This window comes from Mustela lutreola, chromosome 6 (assembly GCF_030435805.1).
Source record: "Mustela lutreola isolate mMusLut2 chromosome 6, mMusLut2.pri, whole genome shotgun sequence".
NCBI lineage: Eukaryota > Metazoa > Chordata > Mammalia > Carnivora > Mustelidae > Mustela > Mustela lutreola.
The window spans coordinates 7054945-7069141 of record NC_081295.1 but is presented as its reverse complement, the minus strand read 5'-3'; the positions used below and the strand labels follow the sequence as shown (position 1 = coordinate 7069141).

Below are 14197 nucleotides of genomic sequence, written 5' to 3'. Positions count from 1 at the left end.
GCGCCTGGGATGCACAGGCTCTCGAAAATGTCATCAGCCCGGGTCAACCCTTGCCCACAGCGAGGTGACAGCTCACGAGGGGGCCGACGGAGATGCGGAAAAGACCAGATTTTGCTCCCAGTCCATTCATTTCGCCCGTGCTCGGTTCACAGCTTGCCCGAGAGAAGCACAGGCAGGGTCTTTCCAGATCAAACTCGGCCTTTACAGGCGAGGATAGATTTGTGGACAAGCAACAACAGAAAAGCAAGTCTACCTCTCCACTAACGGCCGTCCGAGCCATTCAAGCCGCCAGCACAGTTGTCCTCCAGAGCAAGTGCTCAGCAGGGCTCAGTCCGTGGCTAAAAATTCGTTTTGAGGGGCACCTGGGTGGCCCCGTTGGTTAAGCATCTGACTCTTGGTTTTGGCTCAGGACAGGATCTCAGGATCATGAGATCAAGCCCCACACCTCACTCAGTGCAATGTGGGCTTAAGATGCTCTCTCCCTCTGCCCCTCCAGCTCTTGCTCTCTCTCTCTGGCAAACAAACAGATGAATCTTAAAAGCAACTCGTTTTGAGAACAGTTCATATTTAATTTGATGTTATGTCCTGCGCGGTCATTCAGCTCTGAACCACAGGGTCCTAGCCCTTCCCCACCAGACCCCCTCTCTGGCTAAACCGGAACAACCAAGCTCCCTGAAAAACCACAGCAGCTGGTCTTCCAGGCTCTGCTCCCAGCTGTTCCCCAGGTTCAAACCCCTACTGAGACCTTCCAGTCTTTCTGCAGCTCCCAAACACTAGGTTGAAAGGGATACCGGGGAAGGTCTGCGTAGTAGAGATCCGATCAGGACGTCAGGAATGAGGGCCGCACGTCTGCTCAGTCCGTGGCACCGTGCTGGCCCTGGGCACAGACGGACGAATACAGCACCAGTGGCATGGAGGGCGCAGTGGTACACCACTGAGCAGTCTTGGTTCAAATCTCACCTCTGCTCCTTAGTAGGAAACAGGTGAATAACTCACTAATCCTTACTTTCTGCATCCATAAAATGAAAAGTGGTAATAGTTCTACCTGCCTGATTTGTTATGAGGCTAATGTGAATTGAGATGGGAGGTCTCTGGACTAGAGGAGCACACGGAAGTGCTCGTTAAAGAGGGCTGTTACCATTCTCAGAGGACCTACAAATTGGCTGTGTTCCCCTGAGCATCTCCGATGGCTTCTGCAGGTGACCTGCCATCCCCCCAGCCCGAGGACTGATCTTCTGCAGGAACTTCAGGGGTCAGCTTCAGACTCCCATGAAGCCCAAAATGTACCTCTTTTCCTAGAGGAGCCAACATAGAAATACCCATGGTATAGCGGCTCAGTATAACCCAAATTCGGAAGGGAGAGATGTGTGCCAGCCAGAGTTATCTGGAACGGCTTCCTGCTGGGAGGAGAAGCTGACCTCATCAGAGATCAAACTACCGAACAAGAAGGGGGACTTGCTAAATGTTTTCTCTGAAGCTCAGACAAGCAGCGGGGGGGAACTTGGAGATATTGGCCATATGATTTCCATGCTGAAGGCAGAAATCAAGTGAGAGCAGAGCGTCACGACATCAGGAAATACGAAGAGGATAAATACTCCAACGAGGTTTTAACATTCTTTATTTTGGCTATTTCAATTTGAGGCGTTGAAACCTACTTGGCTTTGTCATAAGAAGACAAGGACTTGCAATGCACGATGGGAAATCTAGCTCTAAATGACAAGAGGCTGTCTAGCAAACCCATGGGCATGTAATTTTGAGGACAGTGGGAGTTTCTCTTTTAAAAATGCTACTCCAGGGACGCCTGGGTGGCTCAGTGGGTTAGGCCCCTGCCTTCGGCTCAGGTCATGATCTCAGGGTCCTGGGATCGAGTCCCACATCGGGCTCTCTGCTCAGCGGGGAGCCTGCTTCCTCCTCTCTCTCTCTGCCTGCCTCTCTGCCGACTTGTGATCTCTCTCTGTCAAATAAATAAATAAAATCTAAAAAAAAAAAGAAAAAAGAAAAATGCTGCTCCATCTTGAGGGAGCTACGGTCCCATGGAAGTCGATAAGTAAGTCGCTATGAGGGAACTTTGAGAGATTAAGGCTCAAGTTATATTTCCAGAAAGACAACGGGTAAGTCTTCTGGACTCTCTTCCCTATAGCTCCAAGGTGAGAAATCCCACCTCTTCCCGTCTCATTAATCGACAAACATGTCCTGACACCAGCCATAAACTCAACCAGTGCGAAAGATACAAGAAAGTCATAAAATGGACCATGGTCAAACAACTAACCACTCTTTCCTTCTCCGCCCAGCACAATCTATATATAAAATTGTTCAATGAAAGAAGCATGCAGGGCCATTAGCCAAAAAATGCCTCTCTCAAAAATAACTGTCCCCGGTTTGAGGGACATTTGTCCACATTTGTCTCCCTGTTTGTTCCTCGGCTTCTTTAGGAAAGAACTGGTTTCCTATTTATTGCTATATCCGTCATTTATAGTGCCCGACACAGGATAGTCAATATCATTTAAGTGAATGAACAAAGAGATGGATGATGTAAGCGCGTACATATATGAATGAATGAAGGGTGACTGGAAAGTAGGATTTGGGATCACAGGACAAAGTAGAACAAACCAGACTAGAATAACAAAGTGAAGACAAAATCAAAAACAGGTAAGAAATCTTTGGTGGGGCAAGAGTACATCTTGGAAAATAGAGGAAACAGGTTAGATAGATCGTTCCATGATAATGTTCACTAAAAATTGCTTTTACACTCTTTCTTCTTACTCCATAATTAGAAGCATCTCCCTAAAAACCCTTTAGACATTTGAAAACTGTAGCCATTTACTCTGTTTGCCAGTTTTGCTCTAGTTGTATCCATGGCCCTTGGCAGATACAAGAACACAGCAATACAATGATACAATGAATACCTTTAAAAGATTACAAGATACAATGAATGTTGTTAAAATAATGAGTTCCTGATGTGAGCTTGCTTTCCAGACCTTAGCTGTGGCTGTCCCTCGTCCATACCAGGAAGCCAAATTTCATTGTCCTAACACTTGCTTTCCAAACGGATTCTGTCTTGGACAAAGTCTATGGAATTCGAGTTGCCCAGGCTCTGGGTGGTGTTGGGTGATTATTAAGCCAGGCTTGATCACATAGGTTTCCCAGAACACATAAGCCTCAAAAACCATTTAGAACTGTGACTGCAGTCTTCACATACCAGTTAGACCTCCTTTTGAGAATAGAGCAGATTGCACAAAATGTCATAAACTGGCCACATGTTCATCTGAGCAGCCGTAACTCAAAGTGATGGCGATGGTAGGTATCATCAGGATGATGTTGTAGGGGCAGGTGGGGCTCCCTCTCCTGGATTTCTTACTTGTTTGAGGTCTGATTTAAATCGGAAGTTTGGCCTTCCCCTCAAAGACGACTGGATATGGTAGGATTCTACCACCAACTCACCACTTCTTTCTTCTTCTGGTTTAAACAAAATTCTGTCCCCGAATCTATATTCACCAGCACGGAGTACACCGGCCCTATTTCCACACTAAAGACACATTTCTTCCCACTTCGGACAAGAGCGGACCCTGCTCCGTCTGTCAGCCCCCACCCCCGTTAGCTGGGACAACTCTGCCTTCTCCCCTTTGATTTGTCCATCTCTTCCCCTCCCAACAGTTATGCCCTCGTCCCGGTCCTGTTCTTCTCAGACCCACGGCGTCTGCTCTCCCGGGAGTCTCCTTCCTGCCGGGCCTCCTGCTCTCCAGCACCTGTCATCACCCCGGTTTGGTGGCTCTTCAACCTGGGGACCCAATCCAGAGCCCGGCAGACCGTGAGGTTCCAGCCCCACGGCAACTGACTCCACCTTCACAAGTCCCTTCTTTGGCGTCACATCTACTTAGCCTCCTTCCTGGGACCCTGAATTTGCCTTGTGTCTCTAGCTCCATTGACCTTCCCCACGTCAAGGCTGCAGATTATGTTCTTAAGCTCCACTCAGGGTCCACGGACAGGGCAGCATTTATTCGTTGATCTCCGGCCACGCTTCCAAACCGGTCTTGCCCCTTGAACGCCATTCCATAAGGCTTTTTTGTTCTGAAATTGCGAAGTCTAGGAACTCCACCCCACACTTGGACCTCCACACTGGCCACCTGCTCTGCAGGGTCATGGGGTAAATCTACAACCTCGAGGACCCTTTTCAAGCCAGAAAAACAGTAAGTTAGTAAGACTGCTTTCCGAGCTCTTTGCAAACATCGAAAGCCTACTGTTCATGAAAGCCGACAATGCCATGTGTACTGGCAATGCGTTTTCAAAGCGAGAGTCATATGCTTTTTAAGGACCCTTCTCTACACTTTATCTCCTTGAACTAGTTCTCTGGGCTTTAGCTCTGTGCGGTTCCAGGTAGTCTCCTGCCATGCTGGGCAGTCCCCTTCTTCAGATAAGCTTGGTATCTGTAATACTTGAGATCTCTTGCACTGTAGTAAGTTTGGTAAGTCCTAGATAATAACATGTTTAGGTAAGGATCTCTGCCCAGAACCTCATTAAAACCACCCTTTCTTCCTGTTTCCATGCTGAGGGGTGACTCTGAGGTTTCTAAGTAATGCTTTTGGCTCCAGTAGCAGGAAGGCACTACGAGGGCTGAGCGACCTTCACAAATCTTTATTCAAAATTAGAGAGAATTTTAAGAATCGAGCTGAGATGACTATCGATCTGTCTCATAAAGGCTCATTTGTAACTCGGGAGCCCGAATCAGGGCAATGGTGTCCATTATTAAATATTTCCTCAGATACACTGAATAAAAGCCTCGGTTCGACTCCAACCTGTTAACAGGCCCATCGGGAGTGTGTCTTTCTAGCAGATGTGTCACGGATTCTAATCCTGTTTCACTTTGCTCCTTCCTGGGTAGATGGTACTCTTCTCTCATGCTGTATATTCTTCCTGAAAACCAATTCTTTCTCTCCCCACAGAGGAAAGTAAGATTGGGCACTTTTAACTTAGGACTTTGACTTGTCACTATTGTCCCTGCCCGCACACACACACACACACACACACACACACACACTCCTTCTCAGGATACTCTTTCCTAACTGCAGACACTTGAGGAATAATCACAGCTGGGTTAATGGTTTCCTAATTTTGTAAAAGAGAAGGTCTACAGACCCTCCCCTTCCCGAGAGCCGGTCGCATAGGGGACCGTATCTGAGCACGACGCACAAGCCACCGAGAATCCTGCTGTTGGTTACCTTTGGTTACTCACTCATACTTGTTGAACTTAGATTTTTGTGCCCAGTAAGTGCCTGCTAGAGCAAAGAACCCTCTTGAATATTTAGACCACGAGGCAAACCTGTGAGGCAGATAACCATGCGTCTATCAGTGCCGAGGGCCAGACATCCTCTGAAACTTTTTTCAAGGATCTCAGCTCTTAAGTGAGTGCTCCGCCCGGCTTAGTCTGGTTACAGCATTCAAATCGCATCTAGAGAACTGTCCTGGTTTTCTAAAACAGACCAGAATTGAGGACTCGCGCAAACACCGAATCATTCCTTCTCTAATTCCTCGAGAGGACGGAGAAATTCAGAGGCCAAAAATTAAGTAAATAAAGAGGTAATTACAAATGCCCGTTGCCTTGACAACACCCCTCCCCCAGCCCTCCTGCCAGAGGGAAAAACCAAAATGAAAGTGACGAGGGGTCGCCGCACAGCCACGCCGGGTTTCAGCAAAGCCCGGGCGACCGGCAGCCGGAGAGCAGCAGGCTCCGACCGAAATACAAATAAATCAATTTCTATCGGGGCTGCCTTTTGTGTAGTATTATTTTTGTGGTTGCCATAGAAACGCCAGGGACGGAAGAACGTGTTGCATGACACAGGAGACCGATCTGTAACAGGAACCCTTCTCCCCGGCTTCTTCTATGGCAGCGAAAACGCTCTCCCCCGAGGGTAGGGGGCCGCAGGGGTGGGGTGGGGTGGGGGGACTCGGCCCCGAACAGCAGCTCGAAATCACAACAGGGAAAGGCACGCTGGCCCCGCGGAGCACAAAGAAAGGGCGCGAACCCCTCTGCCTCTCGGGCTCTGCGCCCTCCACGTCCCCACGGTCGCCTCACTTCCTTCACCTTCCACTCGGCCTCGCTCCGTACCTACCCCTTCCAGAGGTTTAGTGAGGTCCAGCCGAGGAGAGGAGAGCAGGGAGACAGAAAGAGACACAGACATCCGCCACGCCCAGAGGTGAAGGCGCCTGCAAACAGCACGAACAGCACATACCTCCTTTCTGGCGGCCCCTGGCACATGGGCTTAGAAATCAGAAACTGAAAGGGAGCAGGCTGGGGTGCAGAAATTGCCACTAGTTTATAGGAGCTGTAAGTCAGCCAACACTGGAAAGAAAAAGCGAGACTCCACCCATGGGGTGGACCCTTCAGGGGAGAAAAAAAAAAAAAGTGGTCCTCAGCTGACGTCTCTCCCCACCCCATGTCACTTCCTTTTAAAGCTACAATTTAGCAGTTGCGGGGAGGGAAGATACGGGCTGGTGTAACATGAGTCACTGCCTTCCCCTTCCAATTAGTGCGAGGAAGGGCTCCGGCTGGCTCCGCGTTTGCAATCTGTGGCTCGGGAACCTGCCCGAACCAGAAACAAAGCCCGCTAGGTGGCCCTTTCTCTTCCTGCCCGCGGCTCCCCAAATCCTGTTGCATCCCCGGGCCCAAATGGCTTCCCCAGCCTCCGCGCGGACGGACTCAGGCCCCGGCTGCGCGGCGACCTGGAAATCATCCTCAGCTGGCTCGGTTTTAATTCAGCAAGTCTGCGACCGCTTTGTTTTGGACGATGCCCGCACTCTGCAATCCCCCCCCTCACCTCTGGCCGCCGCGCTGTGCTGGGAAGGAGGCGGCTCTCCACCCAAGAGAGCCCCGGAGCACCTTCAAGGAAATAATGCTGAAAACTCAAGGGATCGGAGAGACGTTAAGAACCGGCAGAAAGAAGCTCTGAGGTCCATGTAGTCTCTCCCTGCAGAGCAGCCCCCCAGGATCGATCACCCCTGCACACAGGCTCCCGCTCGGGCGCGCGCGCGCACACACACACACACACACACAGGCACACTCAGGCACACTCGGGCGTGCACGTGCGCGTGGCATTTACATGTAGTGTGTTGGAGAGGGTCTGGGCAGACCTTGATGAGGAAACAGTGTCATCCCAACTTTAAAAGAGGGCGGGCTGTTCAGACTCCAGAAATGCCAGGTCTCTAACCTTCCCACAACATTATTTCAACCTCCAAATAGTGAAAAGGTATGCCCTTCAAATGTTCACCGTTGGAACCGTAGTCGCCAATAACATTTGAGTTTTTAGGTATGACTCTCCCGTTCATTCCCAGTCTTTGGATGTTTATGATCGACAGGGAAAACTCAAATGCTCATATATAACGAGACCACACTGCAGAATTACTCAGACCTACCAATTGCTAAAAGCAAAACAAAGCAGTATGCCATGAGAACAGAGAAGATGGAAAAGTTTTTCAGTTACGGTGGCGGAGGGAGAGGGCATTCATGATTGAGGAAAGGGGGTTTGGCCTGGGTCCTATAGGGTGTGTGAGGTGTTGATGGTATGTGGTGGGCGGGAGGGAGATGGGTCGTGGTTGAGGCAGAGGATGAAGGGCATCAAAGACATTACAAAGGAGTCTGAAAGCAGATGGAGGAGAAAACCCATTTGTGAAAATGGTTTATTTTAATATCCATGTGAAAATTAATTTGGCCATAGAGAAATGCTTATAAAAGATGTTTGCAAGAGCTTTCTTACAGCCAATGCAATTTTAAAGAGGTCTCATAACGTTTCAAATTATGTTTTCAAACCCATTTATTTCGGGGCACCTGCGTGGTTTAGTCGGTTAAGCAGCAACTCTTGATTTTGGCTCAGGTCTTGATCTCAGGGTCCTGGGGTGGAGCCCTGAGTCCAGGTCCATGCTCAGCAGAAAGTCTGCTTGAGGATTCTTAGGGCACTGCAAACGTAAGGGGTGAGAGCAAGAGGCCAAGTTCAATCAGCAAGGCCGTAAGAAATTAATGCTGATCAGTGGAGAAACTTAAAAAGGCATAAACTGGGACGCCTGGGTGGCTCAGTTGGTTAAATGTCTCACTCTTGATCTCAGCTCAGGTCTCCATCTCAGCTTTGCAAGTTCAAACCCCAGGCGGGGCTCCATGCTGGGCGTGGAGCCTACTTTAAACAAACAAACAAATAAAAGGACATAAAAGATATCAATCATAACAGACCAAAAAAAGATACACAAATAGCCAAGAACCATCAACAACGACGAATACGCAACTCACAGGAAAATACAAGAAGTGCTGTCATTTCTCAGCCTTTCCACTTGTCAAGCGTTCACAAAACTGCCCTACCAGGGAGGATGATGCCCTACGACGGGCTCTCTCCTCTCGCTGCTGACGTGAGTCGGTACATTCTCTTTGGAATTCAATAAACAAGATCTATCATGAGCCTTTAAAGTTGTCAGATTCTTTATCCAATGATTAAACTCACAGGAATGTATGCTAAGGAAATAAGCAGAAATGACCTCAAAGATTTAGACACATGTAGATCCATCAGAGCCATTTATGATAGTGAAGACTGGGAACCATTTGAATGTCTGAAGTAGCATGTTAGGGACATAAATGATGTGACATTCATGTACTAGAACATACTACCTAAATTCAAAATGCTGCATTTGAGAGACATGAGGAAACTTTCTCACCATGTTATGTGAAGAGGGAACTAAGCTATATATAAAACATAAACTCTTCTTTATAATTACACAAATATCTATTGCATGGCCTATAATGGATCAGATAGTGCCCCCCCCCCCAAATTCATGTCCATCTGGAACCTCAGAAGGTGATTTTATTTGGAAACAGGGTCTTTGAGAATGTAATTAGTCAAGATGAGCTCATACCGGATTAGGACAAGCCCTAAATCCAAGGACTGGTGTTCCTGTAAGAAGAGGTGAGGAAGGAGAGAAAGATACCCAGAGAATGAGGTCACGGGATGGCTTGGAGGCAGAGCTTGGAGCAGTGTGGCTGCAAGGCAGTGAATGCCAAGGCTTGTGTTTGACCAACTGCTAGAAGCTGGGAGAAAGCTAGAAGCTGGGAGAAAGACGTGGGACAGATTCTCCCTCAAGCCTCTAGAAGGAACTAACTCTACTGCCACTTTTGTTTCAGACTCCTGGCCTCCTGAATTGTGGAGAACAAATTTCTGTTCAGTATGTGGTTACTTGTCAAGTCTGTGGAGGCTCATGGGGTGTACAAAAAAGTCATTAAACTGTTAATGATTATTTCTCAAACTGTAAGGTTTAGGGTGATTATTATTGTTTCTTTATATTTTATTGCTTTTTGAAAAATGTCAACAATGAATATTTATAACTTTTTTAGAAGAAAATGATTATGAGTAAAAACCCAATGATTCAAGGTTTCCAAAGCCATAGTGTTAGAACAAGACTATTCTTATTAGTCTTAATAATTATCATAAGAATTGACGACTTAGAACAGAAGCAAAGGATAATTGATGATAATTTCACGTATTGTAGCCCAAAGATTAAAGTATTTCAGAATGCTCTGTTTAAGAGGAAATGCTATGTGTTTCAGAAAAGTGTTTTTTAACCTAAATTTTGGTACTTAAGATGATGAAGATCATTTATCTAAAATGCTAACTTACATACTGTATATTTAACAGCCAAACTACACGGTTGAGTTATTAATGAGTATTCCAAACAGCCTGTTCTCTTAACACCTTGTTAGCTGAACGCTGACACTTTTGCTTTATTTTGTTTGCCTGGTATTATGATTACAAATATAAGTAAATCCATATAAATATATAAACACTTTGAAAATTTCCTCAAATTATAAAATATGAACATATCATAGATTTACAATTATAATTACCTCACTGTTAAATTAGGAGTTGTGGCGGTTCCAAGTAGACAAAGAAAAATGTGTAAATAGCAAAGTCAATTTGATGTTTGGAATCTTTAATCTGATGTTTAATAGTTGTATATTTCAATCAACTCTAATTGAGTCTTGCAAATGTCTCATATATTGTCTGTAATGACCGGCAAGCTCTTAAGGCTTCGTTATTATTGCAATCATTTTAAGTACATTCAAATAGCTTTAATGTGAACATTAAACATTCAAATAACATTAACTATTACGAAGGAGAGTGCCGAGGAATGAGGCAAGATTTCCTCCTCCATCAATGGTGATTATATCCTGAGTCATTCCCCAAACATTAACGTGGACGCAGGACCCCATGTCCAACAGCTCTAATGATCTTAAATGGAAATTGTGTTTTAAGTCTCTTAAAAATTATTCTCACTATTCAGGTATCTCTTTTTTCTTCTAGATATCTTCAGGTCCATTCAATCCGGCAGGGATGATTAGAAAATATTTCCCTCTTCCTGGATCTGGGCAATAAGCAGCTGGAAATCCTATGATCGGGGGGCAAATCTACCACAAGAGGAGGAACCCCGTCCAAATCAGTGAGCTCTGAGTGGCCAGGCAGCAAACTGAAAAAGTTACCAGCCTCATGATCTGATTTGAAGAGACGAAGTAATACAAAGGAGTACTGGAACTCAGCGCTGTGTTCTTCACCACCCAGTGAAAAGAGAGCACACTATTTTGAGTGGTACATTTAACCCTGGATGATTCTCCACACTTGCATTTTAAAAATTGTGTGATTAAAAAAAAATTGATAAGCATGAATTGCTTTTATAAACAGAAAACTCAAGCATTTTCATTTTTAAAAAATAAAGTATTCATTGTTACTGTGACATACGCTTTTCTGGAGCTGGCAACCATTTAAGCTTGTAGCCTAATGACACCTCCGAGGGTAACTTAATTCAAGTGTGCTTGTGGACCCTCGTTCGGGCATCACCTGGAAGCATGGCAGGATGCAGTCTCTGGCCCCACCCCAGACCTCGCGAATCAGAAACTGCATCTTAATGGCATAGGTGGGACCGTCATCTGCCCATCAAAGACGAGAAGTACTTGTTTTAGTCCACATCTCTCATTTCGTAGACAGTCTCATTTCAGAGTCTGGGAAGGCTGGGTCCACTTGACCTGAGTTACATAGAAAACACAGCTAACAAGAGGCAGCTAAAGCCAAGACTCCCTTTTTAATGATTCCACCTCAAAATTCTTTCCACTGTCTTCTCCAGGCTTTCAGATGAAAAGCCTGTCTGAAAGAAATGCCACTGGCATAAAAATGCTAAAAAGAGAACTTTTACTTAAACTCGTGTTCATTATTCTAAGTGTAGTTATTAAAAGTCTGTCTATACGCCATACATTTGAGTTTATACACAGAGAGTCAATTTTACCTGAAGAAAGTCTTGGAGTCCTGAACCAAAGCTGGCAAAAAGCATGTGACATCTCTTCTCCACGATCACTCATTTTATCTTGGTTGCAAGCCAAAGCCATGGCCAATTCAACAAAACTTAGCTTCGTGACTGATTTCCAAGAGGCTATAAAAAAGAAGATGGTCTCCATGGGCCTCCTTGTTCTGCTCTCACCATTTTCCAATCTGCTTGCTCCTTACCCGGCAGCCTGTGCAAAATGGAAATAAGGAATGTGGTTTCCCCCTCTCTCATCTCTGGCTTTGGGTGCCACCACAGTCCCCTGTAGAATAAGTTTCCTCATTAAGTTAGCTTTGTCACTTGCAACAAAGTCTCCTGATTCTTTTTATTTTTTATTATTTTATTTATTTTATTTTTTAGAGAGGGAGAGTTAGGGGGTGGGGAGAAGGGAGGGTCAGAGAGAAGAGAGGAAGAAAGACTATTAAGCAGATGGCAGGGCTCGATCTCACGACCCTGAGATCACGACCTCAACCAAAATCAAGAGTCAGGTGTTGCACTGACAGAGCGATCCAAGAGCCCCAAAGGATCCCACTTCGTCATGTAAGTTTTGAGACCCTCAGCTTCATTCCTAAAATTCATAATGAGACAGTAGATGGGAAACACCTGAAGTAGTGTAGAACCTCAAAAAATGATTATTCTTGGGAAGCCTGGGTGGCTCAGTCGTTAGGCATCTGCCTTCCCCTCAGGTCACGATCCTGGGGTCCTGGAATCGGGCCCCACATCAGGCTCCCTGCTCAGTGAGGAGCCTGCTTCTCCCTCTCCCACTCCCTCTGCTTGTGTTCCCTCTCTCGTTGTCTCTCTCTCTGTCAAATAAATAAGTAAAATATTTTTTAAAAAAATCATTATTGTCTCCTCGCCTCAACCCACTCATTAAAGCAAAGATGACTTACAGACCTTTGCTTCTGGTTGGCATCTCACTCCTAGCCCCTGACACATTTACCCCATACCCGATGAACATCTTCATGGACAAACGTTCACTGCATCCCAAATGAGCTAAGGCCCCTGGCGATCTCTGGCCCCAACCCTGCCTGGGCTGCGCGGTGCTGTCTCACACGCACGCGTCTGGTCCCCTGCATTTGTGGGGGGTAATTTCAGAGTCCCTTTGAGGCTCCCTCCTCCTGCGGCACCGCCTCCTCCCCACACTGTACTGGTGATTCTCTTCTCCGAGGCACCTGTGAGCAGCCTCTCCTCTCCCCTGCCCGCTGCTGGCGGAGGTGGCCGCGGCGTCCCCCTCACAGCTGACCGCGGAAACCTCTTCTCCCAACTTTGTGTAATAAACACATTTAAGGAAAAGTTTCAACTCCCCTTAAAATCACCTTCCCCATTTTCATGGACACTGTGTTCTTTCCCGTCCTTGCTCACGTGCGTGCATATTTTGTCTATAATCATCTAGAAGATGCCATCGTATTTTTATGTCGTATGTCCTAAAGGATTTGCTCATCAGGATTTTTATAATTATCTTCTTACTGCTTTCCGAATTATCTACCTACTCTGTGTACAACAGTTTTCATAACTATTCTGCTTCCTGCTTTCTTTTCCTGCGGACCATTCCTTGCTTCCATACTGGGCAGTAAGCACGTGGTGTGGGAAACCCCTCTGCCACTGTTTTGTCAATGAGGAAGCTGAAGCCGAGCTGGGTGACGCCCCTTCCTCAAGGTTGCACAGCGGGTGAGCAAAGGCAGGACTGCCTCCCAGGTGTGTCTGACCCCAAAGACCCGCTTCTTGACCTCCCGTAGTGTCCCACCATTACCGCAAAGAAGCTTTTCTCCTTTGGGGTGATGCCCTAAGAGAGAGTCTCCGAAGAAGCCCGTTTTGTGACTCGCTCACACGTGACCTCATCCATTAATCTGCTGCCACTCGTCACCCCTCACTATCATTTGTTAATTTCTTCCCGACGTTTCTCAGATTTCACAGTCTTGATACCAATGTTAATGTTTGTGCCTCGCAAGTGAAGCGCTCGCTGTACTTACCCTGACCATTTGCGGGTGTTTTTCGGTGAGACCCAGTCCTAAGCCTTGACCCTTTGTGCCTCGGGCTGGGTGTTTGGCATTTGCCCATGAACTGTAATTTCTCCGTCTGTTCCCTCTGCCATGTCACCTGCTTCCGTTCATGATTCTGGTCTCCACCCCTTGGCCCATCCTTCCGTAGTTCAGGTCTTAGTTCGAGTTCATCTGCTGTGTGTGGTGTAAGCAGTTTAAGATGATTAGTAAATTGCCATCCTGTCCTGCCCCTGATTAAATAAATCTGCTCTTGTTTGGGGCACACTGACATAGAAAGAATGTTTCTGGAGAAAGCAGGTGTGGGGGAGGAGCCTGGCTGAGGAGATCGGTCCTGTTGGAGTTGGGGGTGGCTTTTCCCAAGGCGGGGTGCACACTCTCCATTCCTTCCCCTGTGGGGCTCAGAGATGTGGGCCCGAGGGAGAGACTGAAGCGTTCCCTGCCCCATCCCCCACACCCACCCATGTCCCTGCCACGACACAACCCTGTCTCGAGGACTTGAGTCTTTGGTCCAGGTGAAGCTGCAGGACACAGGAAGGGCCACCAGCCGGCTCCCAGAGGCCCTCGCGTGGCCCAAGGCAATGGATTTTGCCCGTCAGGAGAGGCAGACTTGGAGCAGCTGGCTGGATGTCTTAACAACCAACGCCTGGCGAAATTGTGAAATCAACGCTCGCAGGCCAATTCTATAGTTGAGCCTAGAGGAGGGGAAATGCATGAGGAGGCTACGGCTTCTCTTGAGGAAGAAGATGTATCCTTCCTTACCACCCCGCTTACCATCCACCACTCCCCCGCCCCACCCTGTCTTTGTCATCTTAGCACTGTCTGGGTCGTTGTTTAAGAACATTTTTCAAACTAGTCCT

At 47.0% G+C, this 14197-nt stretch overlaps 1 protein-coding gene and 1 long non-coding RNA gene across 6 annotated transcripts in view; both read right to left on the bottom strand.

Moving 5' to 3' along the window:
* AGPAT4 (1-acylglycerol-3-phosphate O-acyltransferase 4) overlaps nt 1-6387 on the bottom strand; it is a 116581-nt gene extending 110194 nt beyond the window's left edge. Inside the window, exon 1 of one of the 2 annotated variants that reach the window (XM_059176600.1) lies at nt 6228-6387. The gene's annotated coding sequence lies outside the window, so the exon portion shown is untranslated. Of the gene's footprint in view, nt 1-6107 lie in introns of both variants that reach the window. The other variant, XM_059176599.1, reaches the window with a different exon arrangement.
* A 1305-nt stretch (nt 6388-7692) lies between these two features.
* Nucleotides 7693-13716, bottom strand: LOC131833077 (uncharacterized). 4 transcript variants are annotated; one of them, XR_009354303.1, is made up of 4 exons: nt 13311-13716; nt 11305-11530; nt 10863-11047; nt 7693-8159 (listed from the first exon to the last, which is right to left on the bottom strand). It is a non-coding gene; the product is annotated as an uncharacterized LOC131833077 (long non-coding RNA). The 4 variants fall into 4 exon arrangements; XR_009354305.1 differs by lacking the exon at nt 10863-11047 and having other exon boundaries at nt 7693-8162; nt 13311-13667; XR_009354302.1 differs by lacking the exon at nt 10863-11047 and having other exon boundaries at nt 13311-13654.
* Between the last annotated feature and the right edge of the window lie 481 nt (nt 13717-14197).